General features: G+C 46.0%; 1 protein-coding gene across 6 annotated transcripts in view; it reads left to right on the forward strand.

The window, feature by feature from the left end:
* The window catches only part of atp8a1 (ATPase phospholipid transporting 8A1), a 509,869-nt gene that overhangs the window by 439,701 nt on the left and 45,355 nt on the right, over positions 1-24,813 (forward strand). The window lies entirely within an intron of this gene.

Below are 24,813 nucleotides of genomic sequence, written 5' to 3' on the forward strand. Positions count from 1 at the left end.
ATTTGATTGTGGCAAGTTATGTTCCAATCTTTTAGTCCCTATAGTTTTTTGTTTCATGAGATACCCATTAAAGGCTACTTTCAATGGGCTCAAAATTGGCAAGCAGTTGCTCCATTTTTTTTTTTGGAGCAACTTGATTTTTCTGGAGTATCTTAAAAATCCCCATTTTGCACATTCAATTTGCACCATAAGTGAGTTAGTTAGGATTTTTAAAGTTTTTTTTTTCAAAAGGGGGCGTTACCAGCCAATATGCCCGTTTTGGCCATTTAGGCCATTTTGGCCAGCTAATAATTATTCCAAACTAACTTAGGCCAGCGTATGTGGCCGCTTGTGAAAACCTTTGTGGAGAGTTAAGAAATCAGTGCAGGTAGGTACATCGGAGGCCAGCAGTACTTAATGACTTGACTAAAGAATGTGAATAGGATCCAACAGCTATACAGGACATCATATGACAAACTTCGCAAAGTTAATTTACTATACAACAGAAGCAGTCATTGAAGCTTAAACTCCAAAAATAAAAAAAAGTAAAAGATAGTTGAATTAAATTGCCCTAATCTCTCAACTAATTTAAACAATTATTTGTTTGTAATGATTATACTGGTCCAAAATTGAGTCCTATTATTTAAATAAAGTCTACTTCAATAAATACGATATTCTCTGTGTTCTTCCATCACTTATGCTCTTCACCCCACCCCTCCCCCACACTCTCCTGCCCATCGGGGGGTGGGAGGTTACAACTGAGGCCATTGATATTGTACTACACTGACGTTAAACACTGCCTCAGACCCACTTTTTGGGGGAATGGCAAAATGGTAATGTTGTCTTCCCCGCCCCCCCCCTCCCCGAAATGAATCCAGTGATTCCACTACACGATAATTAAAGAAAGTGATTCGGCACAACGACGATCCCACAGCTAACCCCCATGGACTTCAGCCCTTACCGTGTGCAGTGTGATTTCTGCCCCACTACTATAATTCTGCAAAAGTCCCAAATGGAGAGGATATGACAGTTTCTAGATGGCAGCACATCATTGCTTGTGCCAACAAATCATTACTTGCCACAACAAATCTTAGCAAACATTAACATAATGAGCAGCAAACAGCAATGCTATTCAAACAAAACCCAAGAGATAAAATGCTAAACTGGAGCTTTCAAGCTGGCTTCAAAGTGGAGAGCTACATAGTGCCAGTTATGCTTGGAATCGCATTTTAACGTAACCAAACACGGCTTCCTGTATTCTGCAATAATTGTGGAGTTATGTACTTAATTATAAACTTATTACAACATGCCATTGCAGCCATACGATTTCGATGTCCGGTCCAAACGAGGCATTTTCTCCTGCAGCGGGCCAGCCTGTGTGGCAGGCCACTCGGCCTGGGATAGGGGCAGGACACATTGAGTCCCACGCTGCAGCATGCGCACAGAGGCTGGAGGCAGGAGCTACTGTGCATGCGCGCACACTCCAACGCGCATGTGCAGACATCCCGGCACTGTTTTCAGCGCGGGACGCTAGCTCCGCCCCCATCCCGACTGGCCATGCTGTGCGAAGACCCGGGAGAGGCCGGACAGCGTCCAAAGTGGGAAACGATTTTTTTTTTTTTTTTTTGAGCAGTTTTCCACACAAAGTCAGCGCATCTCCCGTGAGTGTGCAGAAAACACAGATGGGCCACTTTTGAGCCCACAGTTGGTAATTGCTTGGGGGTAATGATAATGTATGTTGTGGACTAGAGAGGCCCTGGTCTGTGCTCTCTTAGCTAATCCCAGCCAGGACAGTAGTTTAGCTGAGATGTTGCAGATATCTCCAGCTCCAAGCCTAGGAAGAAGAAAAAGTAATCAGCTAGGGTTCCTGCTTCTGATTCCTATCCAGTGATCTATGCTGCAAAATACATGTGTATACATCGGGACGGTAACGCATCTGTTAAGAGAGTAGTCATTTTGTACATTATCAGAGTGGTTGTGAACTTCTTCCCATAATCCTAGAATTCTTACTGTGACTAAATCAGTTAAACACATGTGGTGATGATTATTTTGAGGGAAAACTTGGGGCAAGCATAATTGAGCATTGACCTTGACACTTGCAATTACCAGATTTCCATTGAACCTTTTTACCTACTTTTTTTATTGTGCATTGCTTTCAAATTATGCAAAAATCCTGGCGCTAGTGTTGCTCACTCTCGATTGTCATCATCATCATCATCATCATAGGCAGTCCCTCAAAATCGAGGAAGACTTGCTTCCACTCTCAAATTGAGTTCTCAGATGGCGGTACAGTCCAATGCGGGAATTACAGTCTCTAACAGGTGGGGCAGACAGTGGTTGAAGGAAAGGGTGGGTGGGAGCCTGGTTTGCCGCACGCTCCTTCTGACTACACTTGGTTTCTGCATGCTCTCGGCGACGGGACTCTGTGCTCAGCGACCTCCCGGATGCTTTTCCTCCACTGTGGGCGGTCTTGGGCCAGGGAATCCCAGGTGTCGGTGGGGATGTTGCACTTTATCAAGGAGGCTTTGAGGGTGTCCTTGAAGTGTTTCCTCTGCCCACCTGGGGCTTGCTTGCCGCGTAAGAGTTCCAAGTAGAGCACTGGCTTAGGGAGTCTCGTTTCAGGCATGCGGACGATGTGGCCCGCCCTCGGAGCTGGTCAGATTGTACTGGTCTTGTAATATCATATCTAATGATTTCGCTGACTTTGAGACACTCTGATCCATGCAAATTACTAAACATAGAAAATAGGTGCAGGAGTAGGCCATTCGGTCCTTCGAGCCTGCACCACCATTCAATGAGTTCATGGCTGAACATGCAACCTCAGTACCCCATTCCTGCTTTCTCGCCATACCCCTTGATCCCCCTAGTAGTACGGACTACATCTAACTCCTTTTTGAATATATTTAGTGAATTGGCCTCAGCAACTTTCTGTGGTAGAGAATTCCACAGGTTCACCACTCTCTGGGTGAAGAAGTTTCTCCTCATCTCGGTCCTAAATGGCTTACCCCTTATCCTCAGACTGTGACCCCTGGTTCTGGACTTCCCCAACATTGGGAACATTCTTCCTGCATCTAACCTGTCTAAACCCGTCAGAATTTTAAACGTTTCTATGAGATCCCCTTTCATTCTTCTGAACTCCAGTGAATACAAGCCCAGTTGATCCAGTCTTTCTTGATATGTCAGTCCCGCCATCCCGGGAGTCAGTCTGGTGAACCTTCGCTGCACTCCCTCAATAGCAAGAATGTCCTTCCTCAGGTTAGGAGACCAAAACTGTACACAATACTCCAGGTGTGGCCTCACCAAGGCCCTGTACAACTGTAGTAACACCTCCCTGCCCCTGTACTTAAATCCCCTCGCTATGAAGGCCAACATGCCATTTGCTTTCTTAACCGCCTGCTGTACCTGCATGCCAACCTTCAATGACTGATGTACCATGACACCCAGGTCTCGTTGCACCTCCCCTTTTCCTAATCTGTCACCATTCAGATAATAGTCTGTGTCTCTGTTTTTACCACCAAAGTGGATAACCTCTCATTTATCCACATTATACTTCATCTGCCATGCATTTGCCCACTCACCTAATCTATCCAAGTCACTCTGCAGCCTCATAGCATCCTCCTCGCAGCTCACACTGCCACCCAACTTAGACCAATATGTAGTCACTATGGTCTATAGATAACTATCATCTAAAGTTTTTTTTTTAAATATTAATGTCACAAAGCACAAGTTAAGATGCAGGTTGGAACAAAATCTGTAATAAAAACAGATTAAAAGCAAACAGCTAGAAGCTAAAGTGTTATGAAAGATGTGACGTTTAAATAAATTGGCATGTACATTGGTTGTAAAATATTTGGTGGAGTCAGCATTCTGATTCTATTACTGGTTTGTGACAGCTGCAGGCATTGTATTGCCCTGAAATAACATACACCAGACTCGCCCTTGTCTTTTCAGCCTTGTTTAATGAAGTGCTTAACTGTTTAGGTACTGACTTCTGTTTGCAGATGACTGCATTGTGACTTGTTTTCATATTGTTGTGTACAAGAGATAATTTGAACAATTTAAGAGGTGAGGATGGTGGAAATCAGCATCTAACCCATTTAGATAATTTGGCTAAATCTAAAGTGAAATGAGCCAGTATTTTTAGTGAAATATTACCCAAAGAGAATTGCCCACTTGTAATGTCGGCAGTCGCTTCCACCAGAAAATGATGAACTGTGCTGCCAAACTCTGCAATTTAAGCTCCTAGTTATTGATGCATGAATTTGTTTGTCTATTGACGGGCCAAGAAATTTATTTATATTATCAGTGTAGAGAAACAAGATTAATTTTGTACTAATTAACTTTTCAGCTTCCAGTAATATTTATAAAGCATAACATTTATTTAAACTATTTTGTACCGCAGTAGATACAGATGAAACACAAGTGTAGCGAATCAAATATTCTTTGACTTGATGTATATCAGATTACATCTTGTTCCAGACGTAATCCAGAGGTCTGGACTAAGAATTCAGAGACGTGAGTTCAAATCCCACCTTGGCAGCTGAATTTAAATTCAGTTCAATTTAAAAAAAAAAAAAAAAAAAATCTGGAATTAAAAAGCTAGTGTCAGTAATGGTGACCATGAAACTACTGGATTGTCGTAAAAACCCATCTGGTTCACACATGTCCTTCAGGGAAGGAAATCTGCTGCCCTTACCCGGTCTGGCCTATATGTGATTCCAGCCCCACAGCAATGTGGTTGACTCTTAACTGCCCTCTGAAATGATCTAGCAAGCTACTCAGTTATATCAAACTGCTACTACAGCGATTCAAGAGGGGGGCTCCCTCTGAAATGGGCCACTCAGTTGTAATAAACCGCTACAGAAAACAATAAGAATAAAACCGGACGGACCACCCGGCATCGACCTCTGCACTGGCTTCGGACACAACAACAGTACACCCAGCCTTGTCGACCCTACTAAGTCTTCCTCATTAACATCTTGGGGACGTGCCAAAATTGGGGGAGCAACAGTCTGACATAGTCATAATCACAGAATTATACCTTTCAGTCAATGTCCCAGACTCCTCCATCACCTGGCAGGACAGACCCACCCGAAGTGGCTTCACAGTGCTATACAGTTAGGAGGGAGTGGCCCTGGGAGTCCTGAACTTTGACTCTGGACCCCATGAAGTCTCATGGCTTCAGGTCAAGCATGGGCAAGGAAACCTCCTGCTAACTACCACCCTCCCTCAGCTGATGAATCAGTACTCCTCCATGTTGAACACCACTTGGAAGAAGCACTGAGGGTAGCAAGGGCACAGAATGTACATAGGTGGGGGATGTCAATGTCTATAACGAGTAGCTCGGCAGTACCACTACTGACCGAGCTGGCCACGTCCTTTAGGACATATAAGAACATAAGAAATAGGATCATGAGTAGGCCATCTGGCCCCTCGAGCCTGCTCCGCCAATCAAAAAGATCATGGCTGACCTGATCTTGGCCTCAACTCCACTTCCCTGCCCTCTCTCCATAACCCTTGACTCCTTTATCATTCAAAAATCTGTCTATCTACACCTTATGTATTTAATGACCCAGCCTCCACCACTCTCTGGGTTACAGAATTCCAAACATTCACAACCCTCAGAGCAGAAATTCTTCCTCATTTCCGTTTTAAATGGGCGACCCTTATTCTGAAACTATGCCCTCTAGTTTTAGATTCCCCACGAGGGGAAACATCCTCTCTGCATCTACCCTGTCAAGCCCACTCAGAATCATATACATTACAATAAGATCCCCTCGGTCTTCTAAATTCCATCATCATCATCATAGGCAGTTCCTCGGAATCGAGGAAGACTTGCTTCCACTCTAAAAATGAGTCCTTCGGTGGCTGAACAGTCCAATACGAGAACCACAGTCCCTGTCACAGATGGGACAGATAGTCGTTGAGAGAAAGGGTGGGTGGAACAGGTTTGCCGCACGCTCTTTCCGCTGCCTGCGCTTGATTTCTGCATGCTCTCGGCGATGAGACTCGAGGTGCTCAGCGCCCTCCTGGATGCTCTTCCTCAACTTAGGGCGGTCTTTGGCCAGGGACTCCCAGGTGTCCGTGTGGATGTTGCACTTTATCAGGGAGGCTTTGAGGGTATCCTTGTAACGTTTCCTCTGCCCACCTTTGGCTCGTTTGCCATGAGGGAGTTCCGAATAGAGCGTTTGCTTTGGGAGCTTTGCTTTGCGAACAATGCCCAACGGAGCTGATCAAGTCTGGTCAGTGCTTCAATGCTGGGGATGTTGGTCTGGTTGAGGACGCTAACGGTGGTGCACCTGTCCTCCCAGGGGAGTTGTAGGATCTTGTGGAGACATCGTTGGTGGTATTTCTCCAGCGACTTGAGGTGTCTACTGTACATGGTCCATGTCTCTGAGCCATACAGGAGGGCGGGTATTACTACAGCCCTGTAGACCATGAGCTTGGTGGCAGATTTGAGGGCCTGGTCTTCGAATACTCTTCCCCCAGTCATCAAGATCCACAGTGCAGCCCTGGACAACGTGGACCATTTCCCATACCTTGGGAGTCTCTTATCAAGAGCAGACATTGACGATGAGATTCAACACCGCCGCCAGTGCAGACTTCGGCCATTTGAGGAAAAGAGTGTTCGAAGACTAAACTCCAATGAGTATAGGCTCAACCTTTCTTAATATGACAACCCCTTCATCTCAGGAATAAACCTCGTCACCTTCTCTGAACTGCCTCCAATGCAAGTATATCCCTCCTTAAATAAGGAAACCAAAACTGTATGCAGTACCCCAGGTGTGGTCTCACCAACGCTCTGCACAGTTGTAGCAGGATTTCCCTACTTTTATACTCCATCCCCTTTGCAATAAAGGCCAACATTCCATTTGCCTTTCTAATTACTTGCTGTACCTGCATGCTAACTTTCTGTGTTTAATGTACTAGGACCCCCAGGTCCCTCTGTACTGCAGCATTTTGTAAACTCTCCCCATTTAAATAATAAGCTTTTTATTTTTCCTACCAAAGTGGATAACCTCACATTTTCCCACATTATACTCTAATTGCCAAATGTTTTCCCACTCACTTAGCCTATCTATATCCCTTTGCAGATTATTTGCATCATCCTCACAACTTGCTTTCCCACCTATCTTTATATCATCAAATTTGGCTACATTTCACTCGGTTCCTTTCATCCAAGTCATTAATATCGATTGTAAATAGTTGAGGCCCTAGCACTGATCCCTATGGCACCCCACTAGTTCCAGTTTGCCAACCTGAAAATGACCCATTTATCCCGAATCTCTGATTTCTGTTAGTTCGCCATTCTGCTATCCATGCTTAATATATTACCCCTTCCAGACTGGGCCTGCAGCAGGTGGTGAGAGAACCAACATGGGGGAAAAACCTACTTGACCTCGTCCTCACCAATCTACCTGTCGTAGATGCATCTATCCATGGCAGCATTGGTGGCAGTGATCACCACACAGTCATTGTGGACACTGAGGACACTATCCATCGTATTGTGTGGTACAACCACCGTGCTAAAATGGGATGGATTCAGAACAGATCTAGCAGCTCAAAACTGGGCATCCATGAGGCCTTTTCGACCATCAACAGCAGCAGAATTGCATTCCACAACAATCTGTAACCTCATGACATATCCCTCACTCTACCATTACCATCTAGCCAGGGGACCAACCCTGATTCAATGAGGAGTGTGAAAGAGCATGCCAGGAGTAGCACCAGGGGTACCTAAAAATGAGGTACCAACCTGGGGAAGCTGCAACACACAACTACATGTATGCTGAGCAGCGGAAGCAACATGCTATAAACAGAGCTAAGCGATCCCACAATCAATGAATTAGATCAAAGCTCTGCAGTCCTGCCACATCCAGTCGTGAATGGTGGTAGACAATTAAACAACTAGCGGGAGGAGGAGGCTCCATGAGTATCCCCATCTTCAATGATGGCCGAGCCCAGCACGTAAGTGCAAAAGACTAGGCTGAAGCATTTGCAGTCATCAGTGAGAAGTGCTGAGTGGATGATCCATATCGGCCTCCTCCTGAGGTCCCTACCATCACAGAAGCCAGTCTTCAGCCAATTCGATTCACTGCACATGATATCAAGAAGTGGTTGAGCACACTGGATACAGCAACGGCTATGAGCCCCGAGAACATCCCGGCTGTTGTGCTCCAAAACTAGCCACGCCTCTAGCCAAACTGTTCCAGTACAACTACAACACTGGCATCTACCCAACAATGTGTAAACTGCCCAGGTATGTCCTGTTCACAAAAAGTCAGACGAATCCAATCCGGCCAATTACTGCTGCATAAGTCTACTCTCAATCATCAGCAAAGTGATGGCAGGTGTTGTCGACAGTGCTATCCAGCAGCACTTACTCACCCATAACCTGCTCGCTGATGCTCAGTTTGAGTTCCGCCAGAATCACTCGGCTCCAGATCTCATTACAATCCAAACATGGACACGAGCTGAATTTCAGAGGTGAGGTGAGAGTTGACTGCCCTTGACATCAAGGCAGCATTTGACTGTGTGGCATCAAGGAACCCTAGTAAAATTAAAATCAATGGTAATCAGGGTGAAAACTCTCCCCTGGCTGGAGTCATACCTAGCACAAAGGAAGATGTCGTCGTTGTTGGAGGTCAATCATCCCAGCCCCAGGACATCGCTGCAGAAATTCCTCAGGGCAGTGTCCTAGGCTCAACCATCTCAGAAGTGGGGATGTTTGCTGCTGATTGCAGAAATTTCAGTTCCATTCCCAACTCCTCAGAAAATGAAGCAGTCCATGCCCGCTGCAGCAAGATCTGGACGACATTCAGGCTTGGGCTAATGTGGCAAGTAACATTCGCGCCAGGCAATGACCATCTCCAACAAGCAACAGTCTAACCATCTCCCCTTAATATTCAACGGCATTACCATCGCCGAATCCCCCACCATCAACATTGACCAGAAACTTAACTGGACCAGCCACATAAATACCGTGGCAACAAGAGCAGGTCAGAGGCTGGGTATTCTGCAGCGAGTGCCTCACCACCTGACTCCCCAAAGCCTTTCCACCATCTGCAAGACGCAAGTCGGAGTGTGATGGGATACTCTCCACTTGCCTGAATGAATGCAGCTCCAACAACATTCAGGAAGCTTGACACCATCCAAAAACAACAACTTGTATTTATATAGCGTCTTTAACGTAGTGAAACGTCCCAAGGTGCTTCTCAGGAGTATTATGCAATTAAAAATTTGACACCAAGCAGCATAAGTAGAAATTAGCTAGGTGACCAAAAGCTTGGCCAAAGAGGTATGTTTTAAGGAGAGTCTTGAAGGTGGAACAAGAGGCGGAGAGCTTTAGGCAGGGAGTCCCAGAGCTTGGGGGCCTAGGCAACAGAAGGCACGGCCATCAATGGTTGAGTGATTATAATCAGGGATGCTCAGGAGGGTAGAATTAAAGGAGCGCAGACATCTCGGTGTTGGGGCGAAGGCGGGGGGGGGGGAGTTGTGGGACTGGAGAAGATTGCCGAGATGGGGAGTGCAAGATGAGAATTTTGAAATCGAGGCGTTGGTTAACCGGAAGCCAATGTAGGTCAGCGAGCACTGGGGTGATGGGTGAATGCGACTTGGTGCGAGTTAGGACACGGGCAGCCGAGTTTTGGATCACCTCTCGTTTACGTAGGGTAGAATGTGGGATGCCAGCCAGGAGTATGTTGGAATAGTCAAATCTAGTGGTAACAAAGGCATGGATGGGGGCTTCAGCAGCAGATGAGCTGAGGCAAGAGTGGAGACAGGTGATATGATGATCCAGGACAAAGTAGCCCGCTTGATTAGCACCCCATCCACCACCTTCAACATTCACTCCCTCCACCACCGATGCACCATGGCTGCATTGTGTACCATCTACAAGATGCACTACAGCAACTCGCCAAGGCTTCTTCGACAGCATCTCCCAAACACACGATCTCTACCACCTAGAAAGACAAGGACAACAGGCACATGGCAGCAAGTTCCCCTGCAAGCTGCACACCATCCTGACTTGGAAATATATCACCGTTCCTTCATTGTCGCTGGGTCAAAATCCCTGGACCTCTAACAGCGCTGTGGGAGGGCAACCACAAGGACTGCAACGGTTCAAGGAGGCGGTCCACCACCACCTTCTCAAGAGCAGTTAGGGGATAGGCATAAATGCTGGCCTTGCCAGCAACACCCACATCCCGGAACAAATAAAAAAACAGACACTCCAGAGTCTCGCAGTTATCCAGTATTTTTAGCGACTGGAGAAGCCCCCTATCTTTTACCTGCTCAAAATGACTGGATATTTATAAAGGATGCAGAGACTGATACTAGGCATTATAATTTAGTAAATTATACTATACTCCGATCATCAACCTGAAACATTGGCAGGAATGTTCCCAGCCCGGAGAGTGCAGATTTGGAGGCAGGCCCGATGTCAAAATGGCCCTGATCGACAGTCGGTCGGGATCTCGCTGTAAACCCACCTCCATGTGAGTTTCTCAACTGTAAGGTTGATGTTTGGATAGCCGACTTGACAGCAAGCGGAGGGACTGTTAATTAACATTAAAAAGTATTTAAATGCTAATTAAGAGGCTTGAAAGCAGGCACTTAAAAAATTTTACCAACCTTTTGACGGCTTTACCGTCCCTCGGGTTTCACGCCAGGTAAGTGTGTCAGGTTCTCAGTAACTCACTATTGCTTTGGCTAGTTGACAGCTGCAGAAGTGGTATAAAAACTACCATTTCACGACTGTTCACTTTCCAATGTCCGAAGCCTTCTGGTTTTGGAAAAGAGTTGTGAGCTGTATGCACTTTGGAAGTGTTTGCAGTGAACTCTCTCTTCTCTGGCACCTCCTTGGAGCAACCTCTCACCATTGACCAGGCGCTTCTGTCATCTCAACCTCACCTGCCGTCTATTCCAGAAGCATCGGTGTCCTTGAAAAAATCTCACCTGGTCGTCAGAATCCCACCACGATCAGCCCCAATACCAGCATCACGAAACACACCAGCCTCACAACCAACCTTCTCTGCAATCACCTGATGCTGCACAGTACACAGGATATCAGCATCTGACCACAATGCTGCCAGGGATGGCCTCACCATGGCCACTTTTACTTCACTTCATACTGCCACATGATGTGCCAGGTTGGCACCACCCCACACCAGCTCCATAAAGAATCCCTGCAATGTCCAACCCATTTGTTTCACACATCACCATTGTGGGGGGTACCCTTATGTCTCACCATTCACTCCAACTCACTAAGCCACTTCCAAAGGTGCTCACAAATCTAAGAATGCAAAGTCCTGAAAATAAAGATTTCAATGTTTGACAATACATCAACATTAAATATAGGATGGGATGACCTTGGACCTAGACTGGAGGCGACGAAGGTTGAATAGGTTCCCATTGGTTCTACAGTTTAGTTCCACTCCAGTGGGGAGTTTGTTGAGAGTGAGATGGAGCATTTCAGCGAGGAAGATCGCAAAGAGCATTGCAATGACTCAGCCCTGCTTGACCCCGGTCCAGCCATGGATTGGGTCTGTGCTGGATCCGTTGGTCAGGATCATGGCTTGCATGTCGTCGTGGAGTAGGCGGAGGATGGTGACAAACTTTTGGGGGCAGCCGAAACGGAGGAGGACGCTCCACTGTCCTTCGTGGTTGACAGTGTCAAAAGCCTTTGTGAGGTCAAAGAAGGCCATGTACAAGGGTTGGTGCTGTTCCCTGCATTTCACTTGTTGTCTCGTGATGAAGATCATGTCCGTTGTACCCCTTAGTGGACGGAATCTGCAGTGTGACTCCGGGAGGAGCTCTTCAGCCACGGAGAAGACAGTTAAGGAGGATTCTTGTGATGACTTTCCCAGTGGCCGAAAGCAGGGAGATTCCTCTGTAGTTGCCACAGTCGGACTTGTCTGTTTTTTAAAGATGGTCGCGATTATGGCTTCTGAGATCTCCCGGTGTGTTCTCCTTCCAGATAAGAGAGATGAGGTCATGCATTCGTGCCAATCAAAGCCTCCTTGATAAAGTGCAACATCCCCACCAGCACCTGGGAATCCCTGACCCAAGACCACCTTAAGTGGAGGAATAGAATCCGGGAGGGCGCTGAGCACCTGGAGTCTCGTCGCCGAGAGTGTGCAGAAACCAAGCACAGACAGCGGAAGGAGCGTGCAGCAAACCAGACTCCCGACCCACCCTTTCCTTCAATGTCTATCTGTCCCACTTGTGACAGAGACTGTAATTCCCATATTGGACTGTACAGTCAAGTCACCTGAGAACTCACTTTGAGTGGAAGAAAGTCTTCCTCGATTTTGAGGGACTGCCTATGATGATGATGATGATTAACTATACATGAATATTGGCTTAAGGACCCAAGTTCCTACCCTGAACATAAGAACATAAATAGGAGCAGGAGTAGGCCATTTGGCGCCTCGAGCCTGCTCTGCCATTTAATAAGATCATGGCTGATCTGATCATAGACTCCGCTCCACTTCCCTCCCCGTTCCCCATAACCCTTATTCCCTTATTGCTTAAAAATCTGTATCCCCGTCTTAAATATATGCAATAACCCAGCCTCCACAGCTCTCTGGGGCAGAGAATTCCATCGATTTATAAACCTCAGAAGAAATTCTTCCTCATCTCAGTTTTAAATAAACGACCTCTTATTCTGAGACTATAATCCCCTAGTTTTAGTTTCCCCTATGAGTGGAAATATCCTCTCTGCATCCACCTTGTTGAGCCCCTTCATTATCTTACATGTTTCGACAAGATCACCTCTCATTCTTCTGAACTCCAATGAGTATAGGCCCAAACAACTCAACCTATCTTCATAAGTCAACCCCATCATGTCTGGAATCAACTTAGTGAACTTTCTCTGAACAGCCTCCAATGCAAGTATATCCTTCCTTAAATATGGAGACCAAAACTGTATGCAGTACTCCAGGTGTGGCCTCACCAATACCCTGCACAGTTGTAGCAGGACTTCGCTTGTGTGTTGTTAGTTGTTATGATTGGACAAAGGATGAGTGTGAGGGTTGGCTAGTGAAATGGGAAACTGATAATAGATAGATAGAGAGAGATGGGTGGAGGTGCAAGGTAAGTTGGTGTGAGAGGATGTGCGGGGATAGAGTCGGGAAGGCAGAGTGATGGGGATGTGATGAGTGGCACAGCAGGATGAAGTTGTGTGGCTTTGCAGTAACATTTCGTGATGTGCTTAGATCATTGAAGGGTTTGTGCCACTGCAGCCTGGACTCCTGACGACGTCCTTGCTTGTGCCCTCCTGTAGCATCTGGAGGGAGTCATGGGAGAGCCTGGGTGCAGCTGTGCAACTCTGTAGTGCTTCTCAGTGTTTGCAGCACCTCAATGCTGTGGGACACTGACAGCACAACTGTCAAAACCATTGTGGGCATGGTCCCTTTAAGGAAACCGGCTGATGACACGTCATCAATTGACGTCCTCAGATCAGCTTCCTCTTTATTGGCTGGGAAGCCCATAGGGAGGGCTTAACAAGCCCAATCATGGGAAGATTCCGGAGAGAGAGAGGGTTCGAGTCGGGAGCGAGCTTTCAACCTGCCCAGGCAGCATCAATCCCGCTGTGTGTGGAGATATCACGGCCGTTAACTCTGTTTCTCTCTCCGATGTACAAAGATTGAGAGAGTACATTCAGCACTCCAGGTCCCTTCGGCCAACCGGCCCGGCCTAACGACGGGCTGTACCTGCCCAAGGTCATTAGCGGTGAACACTAATTTTTAAACAACTTGATTTACATTTTAAACTTTTTTTATTAACTTTTAACCAACTCTTAATCTATTTATTAAACCATCAATCGATCTGTGTAATTTCTTTTTTAAATAATTTGGAAATACTTTTAAATTCAAACTTTTAAAGCAATTTGGAAACCTTTGGGGAAATTTTTAACCTTGGAAGAAACTTTCCACAACATCCCTCGGAAACCCAGCGGACACCTGACCTCTCTCATGCCTGCCCCCCCAACCAAGCCTCGGGACATCTACCATCAATGGCATTAATCGGTGCCGAGCTTGCGGAGAACACCTCGTCATAGGTAATTAGGCTTATACAGCAGTACCTGGTCTCCAGTCGTTAAGGACCCCTTTGCCACTGCACCAAGACCTTGCTCAGTTAAGCCCGTGTGGTTGTCGGTGTGCAATGGCCACCCCATGTTAAAAGAACTCGCACACAGGCATCTTCCAATTCAGGACCTGGAACGTCAGGATCCTCATGGACAACTCCAATAGCAACAGGCCAGAATGCCGCACCGCCATGGTTGCCCGGGAACTTAGACGTATTGACATTGACATTGCCGCCCTAAGCGAGACCCGGCGGGCAGGAGAAGGCCAGCTCAAGGAACATGGTGGAGGTTACACCTTTTTTCTGGAAAGGAAAACCAGAGGAAGAACGCCGCCTTCATGGAGTCAGCTTCGCTGTCAAAAATGAACTGGTTGACCGCCTCAAAGACTCCCCCGCAGCGTTAACGAACACCTCATGACTTGGCCTTGCCCTATCTCAAAACCAATGCGCCACAGTCATCAGTGCGTACGCCCCAACACTCGATGCAATGGATGAGGCTAAAGAGGGTTTTTATTCCAACCTCGAGACATCCCTGTCCCGCGTCCCCGGGCAACAAACTGATCCTCCTAGGTGACTTTAATGCCAGGGTCGGCAAAGACACAGCGCTCTGGGGAGGCGTGATTGGCAGAGACGGGGTCGGGAAATCAAATTCCAGCCGTACCCTACTCCGGACAAAATGTCTAGAACACGAACTCCTCACCACCAACACCCTGTTCTGCCAGAGCGACGAATACAAGGCATCGTGGCAACACCCTCGTTCCAAACACTGGCATCTGTTCAATTATGTCATCGTCCGAGCCAGGGATCGCAAGTATGTGCGCATCACCCGCGCCATGACAGGAGCCTGACGACTGCTGGACGGACCATTGCCTAATCCGATCCATCAATATAATCATAGCCCCAAAGCAGAGGAGACAGCAGAAGCAGTGCCGCAAAAATGTTAATGCCGGGGCACTTAAAGATCCAGCTAAGAGAGCCCTATACAGCCAGCGCCTCACAGCTAATCTGGCGTGCCTTGATGGCCCTGAGATGCTGATTGCCCACAGCACTTGGTCTGCCCTCCAGGTCTCTGTGAAGAGACACTTGGTTACTCAACCAGAAACTGGTTTGATGAAAATGATCAGATCCAAGAACGAATAGATCGTAAGCGCAGGACATTTGAGCCTCAAGCAACAACCCAACTCGGGAGCTGCAAAGCAGCATTACAGACAGCTCAAGGCTGAGGTCCAACAAAAAACCCGGGACCTAAAGAACAGGTGGTGGATGGAGAAAGCACAAGAGATACAACAACTGGCCGACAGCCACGATATGCGAGGATTCTTCATTGCAGTTAAGGCCATCTATGGTCCAAACTCCCAAGGCCCCACCACACTCGTGGCCAAGAACAGGGAAACACTTAAGGACACCGAAGCTTTCAGGGCCCACTGGAAGGAATACTTTGAAGATCTCCTCAACCGAGACTCTGCCTTTGACTCGAGTGTTCTCAAATCCATCCCGCAACATGTGACCCGCCACCACCTCAGTGAAACCCCAACGCTGCATGAGGTAGGCAAAGCCATAAAACAGTTAAAGAATAACAAGTCTACGGGTGCGGATGGAATCCCTGCTGATGCGCTAAAGTATGGCGGAGAGACGCTGTTGGCGCGGATACATGACCTCATCTCCCTCATTTGGAGGGAGGAGAGTATGCAAGGAGATCTGAGATGCAGTGATTGTGACCATCTTTAAAAAGGGGGACAAGTCCGACTGCAGCAACTACAGGGGAATCTCCCTGCTATCAGCCACTGGGAAGGTTGTCGCTAGAGTTCTCCTCAACCATCTTCTCCCTGTGGCCAACGAGCTCCTCCCGGAGTCACAATGTGGATTTCGTCCCCGATGGGGCAAACAGACATGATCTTTGCAGCACGACAGCTGCTGGAAAAATGCAGGGAGCAGCGCCAGCCCTTATACATGGCCTTTTTCGATCTTACACTGCCTTTGACACTGTCAACCGTGAGGGCTTATGGAGCGTCGTCCTCCATTTTGGGTGCCCCCAAAAGTTTGTCAATATCCTTTGCCTGCTCGACGACGACATGCAGGCCGTGATCTTTACCCGCGGTTCCATTACAGACCCAATCCACGTCCGGACTGGGGTCAAACAGGGCTACGTCATCGCTCCAACCCTCTTCTCAATCATCCTCGCTGCCATGCTCCACCTCAGTCAACAAGCTCCCCGCTGGAGTGGAACTAAATTACAGAACCAGTGGGAAGCTGTTTAACCTACGCCGCCTCCAGGCCTGGTCCAAGATCACCCCAACCTCGTGTCGTTGAGCTGCAGTACGCGGACGACGCCTGCGTCTGCGCACATTCTGAGGCTGAACTCCAGGATATAGTCGATGTATTCACCGCGGCATATGAAAGCATGGGCCTTACGCTTAACATCCGTAAGACAAAGGTCATCCACAAGCCTGAACTCGCCGCACAGCACTACCCCCCAGTCATCAAGATTCACGGCGCGGCCGTCGACAACGTGGACCATTTCCCATACCTCGGGAGTCTTTTATCAACAAAGGCAGACTTTGATGCGGGGATTCAACATCGCCTCCAGTGCACCAGTGCAGCCTTTGGCCGTCTGAGAAAGTGTGTTCGAAGACCAGGCCCTCAAATCTACCACCAAGCTCTCAAGGCCTACAAGGTTGTAGTAATACCCGTCCTGGATCAGAGGCATGGACGATGTACAGAAGGCACCTCAAGTTGCTGGAGATATATTACCAATGATGTCTCCGCAAGATCCTGAAAATCCCCTGGGAGGACAGGTGTACAAACATTAGTGTCCTCACCCAGGCTAACATCCCCAGCATTGAAGCACTGGCCACACTCGATCAGTTTCGCTGGGCAGGTCACATAGTTCACATGCCAGACACTAGACTCCCAGAGCAAGTACTCTATGTGGAGCTCCTTCACGGCAAACAAGCCAAAGGTGGGCAACGGAAACGTTAAAAGGACACCCTCAAAGCCTCCCTGATAAAGTGCGACATCATCATTGACACCTGAGAGTCCCTGGCCAAAGACCGCCCTGGGTGGAGGGGTGCATCCGGGAGGGCGCTGAGCTCTTCGAATCTCAACGCCACGAGGGTAAAGAGCACGGGCGCAGGCAGCGGAAAGAGCGTGCGGCAAAGCAGTCCCACCCACCCCTTTCCCCCCCCCACGAATGTCTGTCCCACCTGTGACAGGGTCTGTGGCTCTTGTATTGGACTGTTCAGCCACCAAAGGACTCACTTCAGGAGTGGAAGCAAGTCTTCCTCGATTCCGAGGGACTATCTATGATGATTCTCTCTCCACAGATGCTGCCTGACTTGCTGAGTATTTCCAGCATTTTCTGTTTTTATTTCAGGTTTCCAGCATCCGCAGTATTTTGCTTTTGGATTATAATTTACTTAAATGTAACTGAACAAAATACTTTCCTGGTGTATGTTATTTCTTTCTCCAACAACATTAAACTCTCAGATTATGATTTTATTGAAAAACTTCTAATTCCAGGGTTGAGTGAAAAGTGATTTTTTTTTAAAAACTGTTAATTCCCTTCCATCACAGCAATGAATTAGACTGGGGAGGTAGATGCCTAGGTGTGGGAAAAATATTAACCCAGCCGAACCATCCTTCTATAAGTATGCCTCTTTTCAGGCAACATTAGTAATAGTTGTTATGGAGGAGAATAGTTCTGCTTCCAGGGCTAAATTTGGAACAATTCCGAGGGAGGGAAAGATAAAAGAATTAACATTAAGGATTAAGTTCACCAAAAGTACTCCAAAAATCAACACCATATATGCTAAATCATCTATTGTTGATCAATGCAATGAGTACAACATGTATCGCTTCAGATATTTTATCCACGTTGGATTGACTCAATTATTAAAACAGTACTTTAGAAGTGAAAGTATAACTCAGTTATAGTTTCAAACTCCAATCTGCATCTGTACCCTTGTCTTTTCACAATTGTTAATGACCTTGGGGACCCAGAAATTCTTCCAAGATTTTAACAATGTCATAGTGTTTGTTCCGAAGAATTCAAATCTGGCAAAGCTATAGGGCTAGAAACTCTTTTTTTTTGTCTGTGATGCTCATTTAACCGCTGAAATGACGTATAATGCCCAGATATTGCCCATTTTGGCACAAAATGGAAACTGACGGGCTTTTTTAGGAGACTTATCGCCGAGCGTTATTTTCCCCATGTGCTTAACGGCGAGAAAAATTACCGCCCGCCCACTTTTTTGGGTGGAATCAGCAGAATGGGCGATTTCAACGCCCATATTATCGCCCAGCGTTATGTTCCTCGCAGACTTAACGCCGAGATTCACTAATAACGCCCGGCGACTGTTTTTTGTCGTAAAGAGCATATTTACCAAACTAGCGGCTATGGAGATCGCCCACTGTCAATTTCACCACCTCGCACACATTGCCCAGAATATCGCCCGCTCAAAAAAGCGCCCACAAAAAGGTGGAACTAACCGGGATGGACGCCAGCGGTGTGGCTGGCATTTGTTAAATCCCACTCTTACGTGAGGAGCTGATATCTGAAAGATTTGCCTGAAAGAGCACTGATGTGAGTGACAACGCTGACACACTGCTGTGTATGCGCAGCTCGGACATCAATGGTGCCCATCACCTTGGTGCCAGTTAAAGTTTATGTTGATTGATGTAAAGTTGTATTTAACTTTTCACGGTAAAGAATCACTAATGTGTAACGGTCCAGCTATATGAGACAATGCGCAACAAGGTTATGTTCAGTGACAAAAATTTAATACCAACATTGGTCTGAAATCGTAAGTATCACAGCCAATAATACCCAACCCCCACCCACACCCCACTTTTTCCACCATTGACATAAATCAAATGACCAACATGTCCACCAACACACAATACAAAGGCAAAGCAGGAGCGTGGTCCCCAGCGCCCATACATTGCAACAAATTACATACAGCCAGATGCCGATATAACACAGCCATCACCTGTGCACATGCACCTCACTTTCCTTCCCTCCTCTCCTTCTCCCCACCTCTATCCCTTCCCCCTCCTCGCTCCATGGCTCCTCAGACAGTTCCTCATTGGGGGGAATGAAGGCAGATGCGTTGGTTGGACGGGTATGGGAGTGGGGGTAGCCGAGGGGGCAACATTCTCTGATGCAGAAGCAGGATCTTGGTCCTTGCTTGCACCTGTCGTTCGCAGTGGTGGTGCGGAACCTAGGGGTGGAGTGCCGCGCTCTGGGACCACTGGGAGGGCTGTTGCAGCAGTGTTCCTGGCTATCGCATCCAGGGACTCCGCCATGTGCAGAATGTACTCTGACATGGTGGCCAGGTGTCAGGATATGTCCCCCCCAAAGCTTCGATGATTCTGGTCACCAATGTCCACAGTCCTCCTGGACAACTGAACCATCTCTCCGCTGTCATGTCGCGCTCGTGGAACAGACCTGCCGCGTCCACAAGGCCTCCGTGGGGTCGGTGCCGCCCTGGGGACAAATGGGGTGCCCTGTGGAAAGGAGCGTGGAGGCGGGAATGACCGGAGGACCAATAGATGGTCTTGGGGTGGAATGGGTTCTGGAGCGTGGCGATGCAGGTTCTTCGAAGTCCGCGCTCTCATCCATCAAGAACAGACCCAGCGACAATCTGAGCTCCTCAGCACCAGATGTAGTAGGATTGTCCGCCGACTCCTGCCCTGCACCCCCACCTTCTGGCCTGGCCTCTATGGCTTTGCCTGGGGCCGCGCTGCTAGCTGAGCTACAAGACACAAATGAGGTTGTTAGAGGAGAAGGGTGATGAGGTGAGTCCAGCGTTACACACAGCATATGCACGACAAAAGCATCACCGCTCTCAAAATCATCGCAGACATCACATTTCATGACCATCAACACATTGTGGATTGCAATGATTTTCATGAGGCCAGCATTATTTCTATGACACTTTTAGAAATCATCTATCATGTATGATTGGTCGGATATGAGTTGGTGTGGCATCTGTTGACTTTACATTACGCAATGGTGTAAGCTTTACTCACGTGGCATCACTTCAGGGTCTGCAGATGCGTCCGGGGGTGCTTCCCCACGAGTGCTAGCACTCGCTCCTCCATGTCAGTGATGTCACTGGAGTCTGGTGGCCCCCCACCCGTTTGCCTCTGCATGGACCTCATTGTCGATAGCTTCTTCTGTAAAATGTGACCGGACGACATGGCATAAGATCATTGCGTGATATCATTGCTAGGTACTGTCACGGACACTGATACAACTCATAACCGACAGATGTAATCATGATTATTATGATTATTAGCATTCTTTTCCTGAAGACGTTCACCGTGACCTCAGACTGAGTGTAAAATATTCCTGGTAAAAGTGCAAGACCTCACATCTGTTGATAGTCACTCAAGACTGTTACAAATCAAATTAGATAAATACATAAATACATGTAAATCAATGTAATACTTACTCTTGCGAATCCCACAAGGTCATTCCGTCGTTTGCGGCATTGGTTGCCCTCACGCACCTCGTTGGTCGCCGACAGGACCACCTCTGCTATCTTGGTCCATGTCCTCTGGTAGGCCTTTGGGGTGGGCTTCCCACGCCCTCCCTGTGTCAAATCACCCCAGCGTGACTCGACCTCCTGCAGGAGGGAGGCATTTTCCTCGTCCGAGAACCTCCTGGCTCTTTTGCGCCCTCCAATGTGTTCCTCTCCCAGCTCACTGCTCTCTCCAACGTCCGTCTCCACAGCATGCTGTGATGCCTTGCCTCTCTCCCTACATTATAGGGAAAATATGTGGCTGTTAACAGCTAATTTTTGTTTGCCTACTTGCTGTTAAGCTCAAGTCTCCCTCCTTCCTCGCAAAGCAGCCACGCCTTCAGTCCCTCTGAGCTCCCTCTCTCTCTGTGTCCTCTTCTGCACATGTCATCGTGACCCTTGACCTCCTGAATCGCCAGAATCGAGCGTCGCCATGCTGTTGCTAAGGACGGCCACACTTTATGGCAGAAGGTCACAAAAATGTAACGCTACCGCCCATGTGATATCACTCACAGTAATGCCCATTTTCAAAAATATAAACTAGGTGTTTTGAGTGGGCGAGAAGCCAGCGATCTGAAAACCCTTTTTTACCGCCCACGCCGGAAATAACACCTGTTTTTGGGTGACAAGCTCAAAATTGGAGGTTCTAGCCCATAAACCCATGTCTGGTTTTTGTCTTTATAATAAATTACATACATAACCTCTCAAGATAACCTATCAATGAAATCACAGCTTTAGTTAGTTTGGATTTTTTTTTTCCTGTATGTGCACATAGCCTCCAAAATATATGGTAATTTACTGGAAATGTCAAAATGGGAGTTTTGTACCAGTTCTCATAACATGCTTAACAGACATATGACAGTCATGAAAGTGAGAATTTTACTGAGTTTGTTGGTGGCTCATCCTTTTAGGCTGAAGTATTCCCAGCATTACAGAAATTAATAGATGTGGGTGTTTTTCTCTTCCTTTCCATGCTCAGTGTAAAGTAGTCCCCAGGGCTAAGGCTTTCTTTGTCTGTATTCGCAAAGGGAAGATCTCAACTTGTGTACCACTGATCCTTGCAATGACTTTGGTTTTTATATTATCAATGTTTCATTTAATATGGTTTTTAAATCTTGCTAAATCAGAAAAGTCAAACATGCTCAAATTTGTATGGTTGCCATCATCCAAATTACCTGCAAATTTACCAGATTAGAATTTAGTCATTGCATATGGTACACACATGGATGATTAGAATATTTACGACTTTGAACTTTCAGGTTGGCATAATATGCGTTTGAAAAATATAGAACATTTTTCTCCCCATTCAGCTGTCTTTCTAGTCATAAGTATTAATTAGAGCAAAAGATCCTCCTACATTTGTACTGACTCATTCACATTTTATATTAAGGTCTGGCTCAACTAACATTTTCTCTTTCTAAATTTCAAGTTTCTGAATGTCATGGGGAGAAGTGTCAAATGCATTTGCTTCCAACAGTCTCAGTTTGACACTAAAAAAAATGATATGCTTACTAACTGAAATGCGTCAATATAAAATCATTTGTATTTACATGGGTATAAAATAGAATTTACTTTAATTCTGGATGTGTTTTGAAGAAACTCCATGAAAAAAATAACAGCTAAACTCCTAATCTGAGCAGCTGTCATGTTGTATAGACAACAGACTTGTTGTTTTCCCTCTGGGGCCTATTGGGCCTTCGAAACACCAAGCTTTGTGACTCTCTGATTTCTGATCCCTTGTGAATCCCCCTGGGAGCTACTTTTGTGACATGATCCATTTGAAGGGGCTAAGGCCTAGAGAAGAAACTTGGCATGGGCCGCAAATCTCACACATTAGGAACAATTTGTAAACTACGCACAGAGGCAGTTGGGGCCTGTCCCCAGAACAGGCTGCTCCTGTTACCGGCATTATTTGAAAAGGATCGCTTTGCTGTTTCCCAGATGATTTGTCTGTGTGGAGGGATGTGAAAAGTTAGAAACAAAAATGGTTTCTACACACTGTTTGGAGGGGGGGGCAGCTTTTATACAGAAAGGAAGGAAATACCTCTGTGGGATTTTATTTTTCCTTCGTACAAAATACAAAGAAGCTCTCTGTTTTCAATACGAATGTGAGCTTTAAATCTTTGGGCTTTGGATTACCTCTGCAGTACAAAATCTGACAGGCTTTCAAATATAAAATAAAAAACTTTGCCTTTTTAATTCATTTTGATCATTTCTAAAGGCACTAAGATTTGAATAGCAGGTCCCAATTGTCCTCTCTTCACAACTGAAATTAGAATAGTTACGATTAACTCGGCACGGACAAGTTCAACATTCTTCAGCTTAATCCAGGAATAGAATCAGCAGCTCAATGTAGGCTGCACGAACACAAACATCTTGCCTTGTTTGTAAAATATATAATCTTTTCATCCAAAACTGCATTAAAAATAATTAATATACATTTTCTTTACTACAAATCAATTCTGTTGACTGAAAAGTGAGCGATTATCTTCAGATTTGTAAAATGGAAGAAAACTAGTACTTGCTTTCTAAAATGTTGCAAGGGAATTGCAGATAACTACTGTGATAACCCTTGTCAGAACAAATTTAACAAATGTTAAATCATTTTTAATTAGCATAGCAGTTAAACAACAAATTTGAAAATCTTTAATATATTATGATTAGTGGTCAATAGAGATGTACAATAATTTTGTCATGAATTTTAAGCATATTCTTATTGTTTCCAATGTTAAACTGCACATATGTGGCAATTATTGCTTTGATAAAATACCTCATGTTTGAATACCTTTGTTCACATTAGTGACATTGCAGGAAAAAAATAGTGTAAAATGTTTTTAGTTTTCTGTTTAACCTTTTCCCCCAATTTAATATGAGAAAGCAAACTAAGCATTTGTAATCGTTCTTAAAATGTTGGGAGCAATTGAGGAAATTAAAATGGAGGCCAAATATGAAAAAGTTAGATCTTGGAGTTATTTTGCTAATGATGATAAATACTCAAATTTGTCAGATCAGGATTGGTTTGTGCACAGGTAACTGCTCACATTTAAAATTAATTAATTAAATGGATTCATTACTCAAAAGCTTGTCCAACATCAAATGCAGAATCAAGAATAAATATATAAAAGAATAAATACCCAATCTACATATTGATTGGGCTAACCAAACTGGTAGCAATGCAGTGGAGGAGGATTTCCTGAAGTGTATTAGGGATGATTTTCTAGACCAATATGTCGAGGAACCAAGTAGAGAGCAGGCCATCATAGACTGGGTGTTGTGTAATGAGAGAGGATTAATTGGCAATCTTGTTGTGCGAGGCCCCTTGGGGAAGAGTGACCATAATATGGTAGAATTCTTTATTAAGATGGAGAGTGACACAGAGACTAGGGTCCTGAACTTAAGGAAAGGTAACTTCGATGGTATGAGACGTGAATTGGCTAGGATAGACTGGCGAGTGATACTTAAAGGGTTGACGGTGGATAGGCAATGTCAAATATTTAAAGATCACATAGATGAACTTCAGCAATTGTACATCCCTGTCTGGAGTAAAAATAAAACGGGGAAGGTGGCTCAGGGGTGGCTAACAAGGGAAATTAAGGATAGTGTTAAATCCAAGGAAGAGGCATATAAATTGGCCAGAAAACACAGTGAACCTGAGGACTGGGAGAAATTTAGAATTCAGCAGAGGAGGACAAAGCGTTTAATTAAGAGGGGGGAAATAGAGTATGAGAGGAAGCTTGCTGGGAACACAAAAACTGACTGCAAAAGCTTCTATAGATAAATGAAGAGAAAAAGATTAGTGAAGAGAAACGTAGGTCCCTTGCAGTCAGAATCAGGTGAATTTATAATGGGGAACAAAGAAATGGCAGACCAGTTGAACAAATGCTTTGGTTCTGTCTTCACAAAGGAAGACACATATCACCTTCCGGAAATACTAGGGGACCGAGGGTCTAGCGAGGAGGAGGAATTGAAGGAAATCCTTAGTCAGGAAATTGTGGAAATTGATGGAATTGAAGGCCGATAAATCCCCAGGGCCTGATAGTCTGCATCCCAGAGTACTTAAGGAAGTGGCCCTAGAAATAGTGCATGCATTGATCATTTTCCAACAGTCTGTCGATTCTGAATCAGTTCCCATGGACTCGAGGGTAGCTAATGTAACACCACTTTTTAAAAAAGGAGTGAGAGAGAAAACGGGTAATTATAGACCGGTTAGCCTGATATCAAT

This window comes from Pristiophorus japonicus, chromosome 2 (assembly GCF_044704955.1).
Source record: "Pristiophorus japonicus isolate sPriJap1 chromosome 2, sPriJap1.hap1, whole genome shotgun sequence".
Lineage (NCBI taxonomy): Eukaryota > Metazoa > Chordata > Chondrichthyes > Pristiophoridae > Pristiophorus > Pristiophorus japonicus.